General features: G+C 34.8%; 1 non-coding gene across 1 annotated transcript; it reads right to left on the bottom strand.

Annotated features, from left to right (window-relative positions):
* Positions 1-3456: 3456 nt before the first annotated feature.
* Positions 3457-3538, bottom strand: TRNAS-AGA. The gene has a single exon. It is a non-coding gene; the product is annotated as a tRNA-Ser (tRNA).
* Positions 3539-11980: the final 8442 nt, after the last annotated feature.

Here is an 11980-nt window from a genome sequence, read left to right as displayed (position 1 = left end):
GTGCACTTGAAAATAATGTATTCTGCTGTTGTTCTCATTTGTTTCTCATTTGTTTTTCTTCCCCCAAGTTTCAAAGTTAGTCACTGTCTGATGTTGCTTACAGTCTGAAGAACCTTGTTGCATATACTTTATTCAGTTTTCTAGTTTAAAGTGGGAGAGTAAGTCCAGTCCCAGTTACTTCACCATGGTGGAAAACAGAAGTCCTTCTGGCATTGATCATTGTAAGTCAACAAGTTTGATTTTAAATCTTGGTGGAATATCACCCTTTCCTTTGTGTAGGGTTTATCCATTCTTTTTATACATGATCCTCTTCTTGAATATACACATTGCTGCAACTAATTTTGTTCCTGTAAAGACTGAGAGTTAACAATTGGAACAAGTTCATGAAAAAAAATGCAGCCAGGGTTCAATAATAGAAGTAGAACCACTGGGATGTATATATACATTCCAAATATACATGAGATTTGTAGGAATTGAAGAAATAGTCTCTATAATGCTGAAGCTTGAAGGAAAGTCATCAAGAAGGGAAGATGGATGGAAGGTGGGAACGATTAGAAGAAGCTGGAACCCACAAGCATGAACTGGAACCCCATGTGATGGACTGAAATCTGTGTCAGCTCTGGTTGCTTCTGACTTTGGTGGTGTAGGTGTCCTTCAGAAGCTAGAGCTTCATTTGGAGCCAAACACACATTTGGCCCAGAAATGAAGGAGGCAGAAAGAGGATCCAGAGGGGAAAGTGAGTTGATTGCAGGCCTAACTGCTGCCTCATGACAAGGTAAGTCAGCAGAGGAGGTAATGTGAACTACAAAATGGCTTCTACTTGACCTTCTCCCTCCAAATCTCCTTCAAGAATATCTCTTGGGGACCATCCAACCAGAAACACACAGAAAAGGGAATTCTAGGGAATGTATTCAATCTGGCTAAGTGGGTATCATAGATAAGAAGACAATGTATTGGTATTTACTTATATATAATAACCAATAGTTTACTGTCTTAATTACTGCAGATTTATAAGTAATTACATACGTCTTGATATATGTATTGTGTAAGTCCTCCAATTTTGCTACCTTCTTCAACATTTTCTTGTTTTTTTAAGTTGCTCTACATATCCAAATGTGTTTTTGAAACCCTGAGCTAACTTTCATAAAATACATATTTGGAGGCTGATTGGGATTTTATTGAATCTATTGATTAATATGGAAATAGTTGTCATCTTGACAAAATTGAATCTTTCAGGAAAATAAACATAGTGTTTTTCTCCATTTAATTTCTGCCAGTAATATTTTGTAGGCTTCATGCATATCTTCTGTTAGATTTATTCCTAGACATTTAAGATTTTGCTGCAAATGGAATATTTAAATTTTAATTTCCACTTGTTATATATATTTACATTTTGTATATGTTCTGTAATGAAAAGAAAAAACAGAGACAATATTTAATCTTAGCTGAAATTGATCATCTAGCTATTACTTCAAATGTGAAGTAGAGAGACTGAAGAAATAATTTAGTGAATAATTCTGTTGTACAATGTCACTTTTTTATATTTTAACCACTAACATTTAAATAATATAATGGTAATAATTAATGTGTAAATTAAAATGTTGATTAAATTTTCAGGGTTTTTTTATATCCTAGAAGGGTGTTTTCTTCATTATGAATTTTGATAATAACTTCACAGAAAAGCTGATATAAACCTCAACCATACAATGCACTTCTTATATTTTCACCTGATACAAAATCATTAGACACCCAACATGATTTTATTATAGTGACACCCTCCAACCATGCATGATACTGCTGTGTAATACTTCCATCTTGTACCTATGTCCTAAATATCAGTCATTATTAAAAATAATGTTTACTTCCTTGCTTACCATAGAATTTTGCATACTATTCTTTTATTAGGCCTAAATTTATATTTAATAATTTACTTATCATTTATGTTGTATCTAATGTTCAAATTGAATTTGGTTTTATTTCAATAAATGTATCTTCATTTATTGTTCTATTGGTTTCTTTTCCTCTTTCAACATTTTATTTTGACATAATTTCAAATTTATAAAAAGTGCAAGGATAATACAAAAATTTTTAATAAATCCTTTACCTAGACTCACCACATATTAACAATTTATCACATGTGCCTTATTTTTCTTGACAGATGGACTTAGACAGATTCACATATGTATAATTTTTTTCTTATCTATTGAGAATAAGTTTCAGACAAGACGTTCCTTTACCCTTAAATATTTCACTGTGTATTTTCTAAAAACAGAGACTTTCTCTTTCCTAACCATGGAACAAATATAAAATCAGGATTAAAACTCTTACTTAATCTACAGACCTTATTAATGTTTTACTATCTGTGTGAATCCTTTATTTGAAGAAAAATACATTGCATTCAGTTGTCATGTCTCTTTAGTCCTTTGATCTGGAAGAGTTCCTCAAACTTACTCATTTATTTCATTGACATTTTGAAAAGTCAGGTCAGATATTTTGTAGGATGTCCCCTCAATTTGTTTCAAGTTGATGTTTCCTGGGAGTTAAATTCAAGTTATGCGTTTTTAACAGGAATACCACACAAGTGAGATTGTGTCTTTTGCAGTTCATCATATAGAGATGCACATGATGTTGAATGTCCTGATACTCCAAATGCTAACTATGATCAATTGACTAAGGTGGCATCTTTGAAGTTTCTTCACCGCTGAGCTACTATTTTCCTTCCGTGTTACTTATCACATGATCTATTCTGTTCACTTCTTTTTCATTATATTTGATTGCCTTGAAAAGAATAAGTTAAAAGGAGAAGAAACTTAATATTTGAATAGAAGTAACAAGAACAGTTTGTCAAAGCCACAAAATTCAGAAAGATGACTTAACTATCCTGTCTGGGAACTGAACCCTGTATTGCAGGTAACAGACATGTGCACATGTACTAAAGGAAAAGCACATTATACTAAAGGAAAAGCACACAGTGGAAAGTACCTCTCTTTTCACCTGTATAATAGACTTTTGGACTGGGTCATCTAGTGAGACATTATTGGTTTGCTTGCTGGTGTGACGATGCTTACTAGAATCATACATGGTTCTCAGGTTCGATCCCTTGCAAACAAAACAGTGAATCAAGGATTTCATGGAGTTTACCTTTCTAAGTAAGATATATCTTTTTGTGTTCTCTCAAAATGTAATTCTGTGGAGTAGAAAATCCGGGGTTTTCAACGACAGGAACCCTGCCAAGTATAGCTTGGAGTTGTTTTTGTTTTTGTTTTGTTTTGTTTTGTTTTTTGCCTATGTAGGCAATTAAAAAAAAAAAAATCATCACACTACAGGGGCTGCGTGCACCACAGCAGGACAAGTTTAGTGAAGAAGTCTGCACTGTCCTAGTGAGAAATGTTGTTTCTTTCTGAGTAACTTCGTATTGTCAAACTGATCAGTTGAGGTAATGAAGGAAAAACAACCCGTAGTCGGCAGGATTCGAACCTGCGCGGGGAAACCCCAATGGATTTCTAGTCCATCGCCTTAACCACTCGGCCACGACTACATCTGTGGGATGAAGGTGCAGCGACATGAACCACGTGGCAGGCTAAAAACAGATGGGTAGAAGCCTGTATCCTTGGTGAATTTAGTGGAAACGCTGAAGTGAAACGAGAATTAGGAAGGAAGGCCAACCCGGGAATCTTGAGCACTGAAATGAGAGACCGAGCCCTCACCGCATGAGCGTTAGCTTTACCAGGAAACTGCAGATAACACACTCCGGGACGCTGCCTGCTGGGGGTGGGGGTGGGGGGACCGTGCAGACCCTTGCGGGGTTCTATAATCCCCACCATTGGCACCAAACCTAGCCCAAACCGAGGGGAAGTCAGGACCTAACCGTGTTCTAGTCCAGAATGTTCGGGCTTCCCGAAGCCCAAGGCTCCTCTATGAAGAACTCTGTATGAGTTGGGTTCCAGGCAGAAATTTGCTTCCGCTGATTTGTGTCCCAGGTGGACAGCGCGAAAAATGATGAGGAAAGCCGCCTTGGTATTCCCTCTCCATGATATTGCTAAAACTTCAGGCTCATAATCTGGTTTGATTCTTGGACGACGCAGGGGCTATTTCTTTCTAAATTTAACCAACGCAATAGTTTGTTTGTTTGTTTGTTTTGTCTCCTTATATTTCGACCTTAGTTTCTCAGTCAGTGTTTTCCGAAGTCCTGAAACTGATTTTGTCTAACCTGCTTAGAAGGTTTTAATCTAATTTTTAGAAGAAGGTAAAGGACAAGGACAAGGAGGAGGATAAAGAAGAGGAGGAGAAACCCAAGACAGAGGGATCTGTCGTGCAGTCCAAAGGGGGATGAGGAGGAGAGGGAGGGAGCAGTGTGGTGAAGAGAAGAGTGAAGCGGGGAGCGCCTTGAAGAGGGATTGCTATTCCCCTGAGATAAAATTAACTCTAAGAAACCCCAAGGTTTAATGGAAAGGTGTCTGCTCTGAGATGAATATTAAAGCTGAATTTTGGGTAGAGAAGTCATATTCCAAATTTAGCTGAGCAGCCTAGTACTCGAACTGTCTTTCCTATCAAAATGAAAATCAAAATGAAAGTCACACAAACATTCTTTAAAAATCATGGCAAGTTCATTTGCAGCAACATGGATGTTCCTGGAGAATGTCATTCTAAGTGAAGTAAGCCAGAAAGAGAAAGAAAAATACCATATGAGATTGCTCATATGTGGAATCTAAAAAAAAACAAAAACAAAGCATAAATACAAAACAGAAATAGACTCATGGACATAGAATACAAACTTGTGGTTGCCAGGGAGGCAAGGGGTGGGGTGGGGTGGGAAGGGACAGACTGGGATTTCAAAATGCATAATAGATAAACAAGATTATACTGTATAGCACAGGGAAATATATACAAGATCTTATGGTAGCTCACAGCGAAAAAAAATGTGACAATGAATATATATATGTTCATGTATAACTGAAAAATTGTGCTGTACACTGGAATTTGACACAACATTGCAAAATGAGTATAACTCAATAAAAAAAAAAAGTTTAAAAAAATCATGGCAAGTTATACCACAACTAATTGCAATTTGAAAGTAAAAAATAAGTTGTGATACATGTGTTGCTATAATTAGTCATATCACTGCCCTTTTATTTGGTCTACACATTTTTAACAAACCTATAATATTTCAAGTAAATTTCTTTGAGACTCTGGATTGAAGGAAGTTAAATACTGAAGAAAAAACAAACTTTTTACGTTTTCAAAAATCTCAGCCAAAAAAAAAAAAAAAGATGGCTGTGATTAAGGTGAAATGAATTTAATCAATTTTCTTTTTTTCACTTAGAATAAAATAAACAGAGATCCTTGAAAGTTTCAACCTTGTTTATTTTCCTCTCCATTAATATGTGTGGACTGAAAAGAAAAAGCATGGTAGAATAAGCTCAGATAAAAGAAATGAATCTGAGTTCATCTTCATGAAAAAAAATCATTCTACCCATTTTAGTCCCAAACTGGAAACAATCCAAAATCTGTCAGCAATAGAAAAGATAAATGATTGCTTTTTATACAAAGGAATAGGAGAGCAATGAGAATAAATGAATTTCAAATACACACAAATTGAGAGTATCTCACAGAGTATCGAAGTGATGCCAGACATAAAGGCATACATATCTCATGATTCTGTTTATATATAGTTGGAAACAGGCAAAACAAGTCAGAAAGGTGAGTATTAAAAGTAGTTACGACTGAGAAAGTCTATGATCTCCAGCCTGCTGGAGATGCGGGGAATGGTTCTGTTTCTCATTCTGGGTGCTAGCTACCTAAGTGTGTTCACTTTGTGGAAATTTCTTGAGCTGTAAAATTATGGTTTATGAATTTTTCTGTATCAATATTTCATTATATTATGTGTCAATAAAATTTTACTTAAAAACAGAAAGTCTCAAAGTAAAAGGGGATTAATAAAGAATACAAAAGCTTACAGAATTTTTGGCACAGAGGGATGAAGGAAAGTGCCAGCTCTAATCCAACCCAGAGGAAATGATTCCTGTAACAACCTTGTAGAAATAGTCTCCCAGAGCATCTGCTATTGTCTCTACAATGAAGAAAATAGGAAATAAAAATGCTGCTGCTGGAATCGTTGATTTCAGGCATCTATTGCCTGAACTGTAGTGTAGAGATATGGAGGCCTCTGCAATAGTAGTGTTCTCTCTAGGGCTGTGGCTCTCAAAATTTAGTATAAAACCTATCTATCATGATGGAAATTAAGTCAGCCAGGGATTTGTGCCCAGGTCTTAATTTATAAAGGTGAGTGGGAGATGACAGTTGGAGGCCAAAGACATCATTGAAGTAAACTTTAATGTTAATCACAGTTTCCCTAGAAACAGTTCCTCTAGAAAGGAGAAATCACATAGGGCCACAGTGAGGAAGTGGGGAGCAGCAGTGTTGGTTAGGAGACAGGAAAGAGTAAGGGAAAGGCACAAACTACAGTCTACATTGGGATTTCCATAGGAAAAGAAAGGCAGGTCAGAGTAAACAGTTTAAGATTAGCTACTTTTACTAATTCCAGTGAATTTAAGGGGCATAGACCCTGTGCCTGGGTATCTAGTACCTGGCCCTGGGCTTATTTAGGGCAGGAGAAACATTGGCTTGATGTGTGAGAGTTAGATAAAGGAGGTGGTTCATTATGTGGGCTCTGGATAGCAGGAAATGTAAACAGCTCTGGTGGTTAATTTGGCCCTGTGATTAATGGGTACCAAATAGAATCTAAGAAAACACAGAACAGTCAGAAAGCAATTACATTTCTAGGCAAGTTGCCAAATGCTGCTGCTGGTGCTGGTCTGGGGACAGACTTTGAGATCCACATGTTCTGGGTGGAGTATGCCATATCCCTTAGATGTGAATTAGCAAAACAACTGATGCCCCTCACCTTGGATTCCTCTGCAGAAAATCCCAATGTGTCCATGACAATGCTTGTCAGCACAAAACAACAGAAGTAGATGCCTTATTTCCACATTTGAAAACTCTGAGACAGCTTAAATCACATCTAGCTGCAAGGGAGTTAGGAAAATGTAGTTTTAACATTCAAACCTCCGTATTACAGGAAGGCTCACTTGGAAGAGATAGAAATAGGTGATTACTGGCAATCTACTAAACCCTGTACAGACATTGAAACTGAAATGTTCTGTCAAAAAAACCAGAGGCCCTTCCCAGAGGATTAAAAATAATGTGCCTGTATTTCACTGAGAGGAAGCTGACTGACACTGTCCTTGAAAGAGGACCCCTCATTGTTAGTGACCAGCTTATCAGCCATTGTACCAAGAGATACTACCCAGATTTCCACCATCTGATTTACTACCTCTAGTCCTCCTTTTTTCTTATTGATTTTAAGAAGTTCTGTATATATTCTAGACATAAATCTTTTGTCAGATATATTTACTACAAACATCTCCCACTCTGTCTTTACACATTGTTAGTGTGTCTTTGGATGTACAGAAGTTCTTAAGTTTAAAGAAGTCCAATTTATCAATCTTTTTATGGTTGTTGCTTTTTGTGATTATTAAACAGGAAATCCTTAGCAACCTAAAATTCATGAAGATAATTTCCTATTTTCTTCTGTAACTTTTATTACTTTACCTTGCACTTTTAGGTCTTGAATCCATCTTGGATTAGTTTAGGGAATAGTTTACCGAAGAGGCCAATGTCCACATGGTTTTTCTTTGTATACCCAGTTGACCCAGAACCACCTTCTGAAAAATCTATCATTCTCCCCCTTGAATTGCAGTGACATTTTGTTTCATGTATGTGGTTTTGTATGGGCATATCTATTTTGTTCCAATGATCTCTTTGTTTATCTTCATGCCAGTAATACCTTTTATTAATCAGTATAGCTTTAGAATAAGTCTTGTTAAGTAGGAATAGAAGTTCTCCAGATTTGTTCTTCCTCTGCAAGATTTCCTTGATTATTCTAGGTCCTTTCCACCTGCACATATATTTTAGAGACAGTTTATCAATTCTATCAGAAGTCCTCTTTGAGCATTTTATTTCAAATACATCAAATCTGAGTCCTCCAATTAATGAATATGATATATCTTTTCATCTATTTAGATATTATTAAAAATATTCTGCACAGTGATTTGGAGCTATTAATATAGCACTCTTGCACATTTTGATTACATTTAGTATTGTATTTATTATTAGGATATTGATAGTTCTCCTGCTATTGTAAATGACAAAAAATTGTCTATTTTTGCCAGTATATATGAATACATCATATAGTTAAATATGGGATTTTGTATCCAGTAAACTTGTTATTTTTACTTTTAATTAAATTATTAATTCTAATAATTTATAGATTTGGGGGGTTTTCCAAGCACTTAATCATATTATCTGAAATGATGACAGTCTTATTTCTTCATTTCCAATCTTAGTATCTTCTAATTCTTTGTCATGTCTTATTTCATGGCCTAAGACCCCACAATACAATGTTGAATTGCAGTGGTGATAGTGGTCATGGTTGTCTTGCTCCCAGTAACTGGGAGAAAGTGTCAAATATTTACCATAATTAGGATGTTAGATGTAGAACTTTGCATATATGTGTTATGAGATTAAGAAATTTCCTTTCTATTCCTAGACTGCTGAAAATTTTTAATGAGTGACACTGCACTTTTTCAAATGATTTTCCTGCATCTACTAATTTGTTTTTTCTCTTACATTTTGTAATAAATTTAAAGTGATTGATTTTTTATATATAAAATAAATTTCATGTTACTAAAACAAGCATTATCTTTTATTTTGACTGTTCTCTCTCTATAATGCTGGATCTGATTGCTGTAATTTTGTTTATCGGTTTTGCATCTAGAATGTTTAACACAAAGTTTGACATGTAATTTCCTCTCTAGTAGCATCCTTATTAGATTTTAGTGTGAAGATTATTCTGGCCTCATAAAAAGAGTTGGGAATTGTTTTTACTTTCTCTATTTTATGAAAAAGTATGTATGTGATATTAGCTTAATGTTTTAAGATTTTTATGAAGTCGTTTTTGCATAGTGTTCACATTGTCAGAAGGTGTAGTAGGCTAAATTGTGTCCATTCCCAAATTTATATGTTGAAGTCCTTAACCCCCGAGTACCTTGAAACGTGACTGTATTTGAAGATAGGGCCTTTAAAGATGTGATTAAGTTAAAATGAGGCTGTTAGGATGGGTGCTAATTTAATCTGACTAGTATCCTTAGAGGAGGAAATTTGGACACACAAAGAGACACTAGGGATAAGCACGCACAGATGACAGACTGTGTGAGAATGAAGCGAGAAGGTAATTATCTGCAAGCCAAGAAAAGAGGCTTCAGAAGAAACCAAACCTGTCAGCACCTTGATCTTGGACTCCAGCCTCCAGAACTGTGAGGAAATTAATTTGTATTGTTTAAGCCACTCTCTCTGTGGTATTTAGTTATAGCAGTCTTGGTAAACTAATACAGAAGGTAATTGTGATTTTAATTTCTTTAATGAACTTCAGGCTATTTAAACTTTCCATTTCTTTTTGTGTCTGCTTTGGTAAGTTGTGTTTATGAAGGAACTTGTAATTTATCTCCTATTGTCAAATTTATTTCCCCAAACAGTTCATTTTATCCTTATTTGTATAGAAGAATTCACAAGAGAATCTATCTAGGCCTGGAAGTTTATATGAGTAACTTTTCAAATTGTGGATTTAATTTCTTTAATAGGCATAGGACAATTCAGATTTCTTATTACTTTTTGTCTATTGTGGTATTTTTCAAAAAAAGTATCAATTTAATCAAATGCTTCACATATATTGACATAAAGATGTTTATAATACCTTCTTGTTTCAAAAATATATTTATAATACATATGAATGCCATATATTTCCTTCCTGATGTGGTGTTTTGTGTTTTATCTTACTCTCTTTTCTTCTTGGTTAGTCCTGTTTAAGGTATATTTTTTTAACAGTCTTTTCAAAGAACCAACCTTTTACTTTGTTGATTTTCTCTGATGTATGTCTCCCTTCCATTTATTGATTTCTGTGCTTATCTTAATAGTTCCTTCTATTTTTTTGCATTTAAGTTCCTGGCTTTTTATAGCATCTTAAGTTAGATCATTGACTTTCAACCCTTCACTTGTTCTAATACATGCAATTAAAGATAAACATTTCCTCTAAAAATAGGTTTAGCTACATCAAATTATGATGTAGCATGTTTTCATTATCATTTAGCTCAAAATATTTAAAAATTTCTATTGTGTTTTCTTCTTCGATCCATTGATTATATAGACATATATTTCCTCCTTTCCAAACATTCAGAGTTTTCTGGTAGTCCTGCTGGAATATACAAAGATTGAGCTTTTGTTATGGTCAGTCTATGTTACTTTTCCTTTACTCTGAAGACATAGTCCTTACTCCTTTTGTGTGGGCTTTACAGCTGGGTTTGTCACTACTAAGGGGTAATGCTTCTGAAGTCTTAAATGACAGCTGATGGTGTTTATTAAATTTCATCCAACTTTGGGAGGCATGAACTTTAACCTCTATTTCTCCAGAGCTATGCAGCTCCTGAATCTCTACAAATCATGAGCCTTCCAGCTGATTTTTCCTACAGAGTTTTGGAACATGTTCTTGTGTGTGTGCAATTTAGAAATCAGCCAAGGATGTAAGGATATTTTATACTTGAGGAAACTTGAGGTTCCTTCTCTGTGGTTCCCTTATCACCTGAATTTTGACCCTCTGGTCCTAAGGATTTTGGGAGCCCCAAACTCTGACAAGTGTCTCCTTAGTCCAGTGCAACTGCTTCTTTTCACTTGAAGTCTATTCCAAAATGCTGCAAAATAGAATGTGTCTTCAAGGGCAAGCCCTTGTGCAACTCATGTGTTTCCCTTCCCTCAAGGCTTGTGGCCCTTCAAACCCTTCTTGTATTGATTGTTTATCAGTGCCTTTATAGTTCTTATCCATGATCAATCATTTTTCCTTTAAAAAATAAAGAATATTTTGCCTATGATGAAAGGAAGTAATAGAGACAAATGAGACTCAATTTTAGGTGAAAATGAATGGACATTAATCACTCAACTGTGCAACAGAATTACTGAAGAAATAATCTAGTGTCTGACAGTGCTGCACAATTGTGTTAACCTTTAAATTTGACTACCAAAAATTGATGACAAAATGCAATAATTAAAATTTCAAATTTATTCCTATATCTTGGAAGGATGTTCTTTCATTTGAAAAAAAATAGCAGTTTGGCTTTGAACATGGCTCACAGAAATACTGATTTTAATACTCACCCATTCAGCAATTGGTCCAAAGTATGTATCATGTTTTGAGTGTACATCTAATTTTAACCTTATTCATAAGGGAGCATAGAATGGTTTAGATTTGGTCACACCTTCCCATCTTACATATTATTACTGTTTTGATTTATAGTACCATCTTATTTTCATATCCCACAATGTAGTCATCATTAAACAATATTGCTTTAGGCATATACTCTTTACTTAGCTTTTCTCATGTGTTATGAATACCCTTGCTAACCACAGCAGTTTGCATCCCATTCCTTCATCAGTTCTAAATTCTTATTCATTAATTTACTTCTTATCTCTTTCATATCTTTGGTTCATACTACATATCTGTGCTTTTAAATGTCAGTGAATATATTTTTCATTTATGGTTTTATTAGTCTTTTTTCTTTTAACTTTTTATTTTAAAATAATTTGATTTTGAAATAATTTCAGACTGACAGAAAAGTTACAAGAATATAGAGAATTTCTGGCCACCTCATCCTCTAAGTGTTAGCATATTTAGCATATTAGTGAATTTCCTTTTCCTTTTTTCTCTCTGTCATATACATGAGAGAAAAGCACATATATATACTTAAAAGAATATACTCTTAATAGTATGTATACATTTTTTTAAGTACGTATATACATGTAAAATACATATTTACATCACTCAAGAGGTAAATATCACATCACATCTTTGCCCCCAAACTGGCTGGATCACTCA

This window comes from Camelus ferus, chromosome 20 (genome assembly GCF_009834535.1).
Source record: "Camelus ferus isolate YT-003-E chromosome 20, BCGSAC_Cfer_1.0, whole genome shotgun sequence".
NCBI lineage: Eukaryota > Metazoa > Chordata > Mammalia > Artiodactyla > Camelidae > Camelus > Camelus ferus.
Note: the sequence above shows the minus strand (reverse complement) of the source record. Positions and strands in the feature narration are given on the sequence as shown.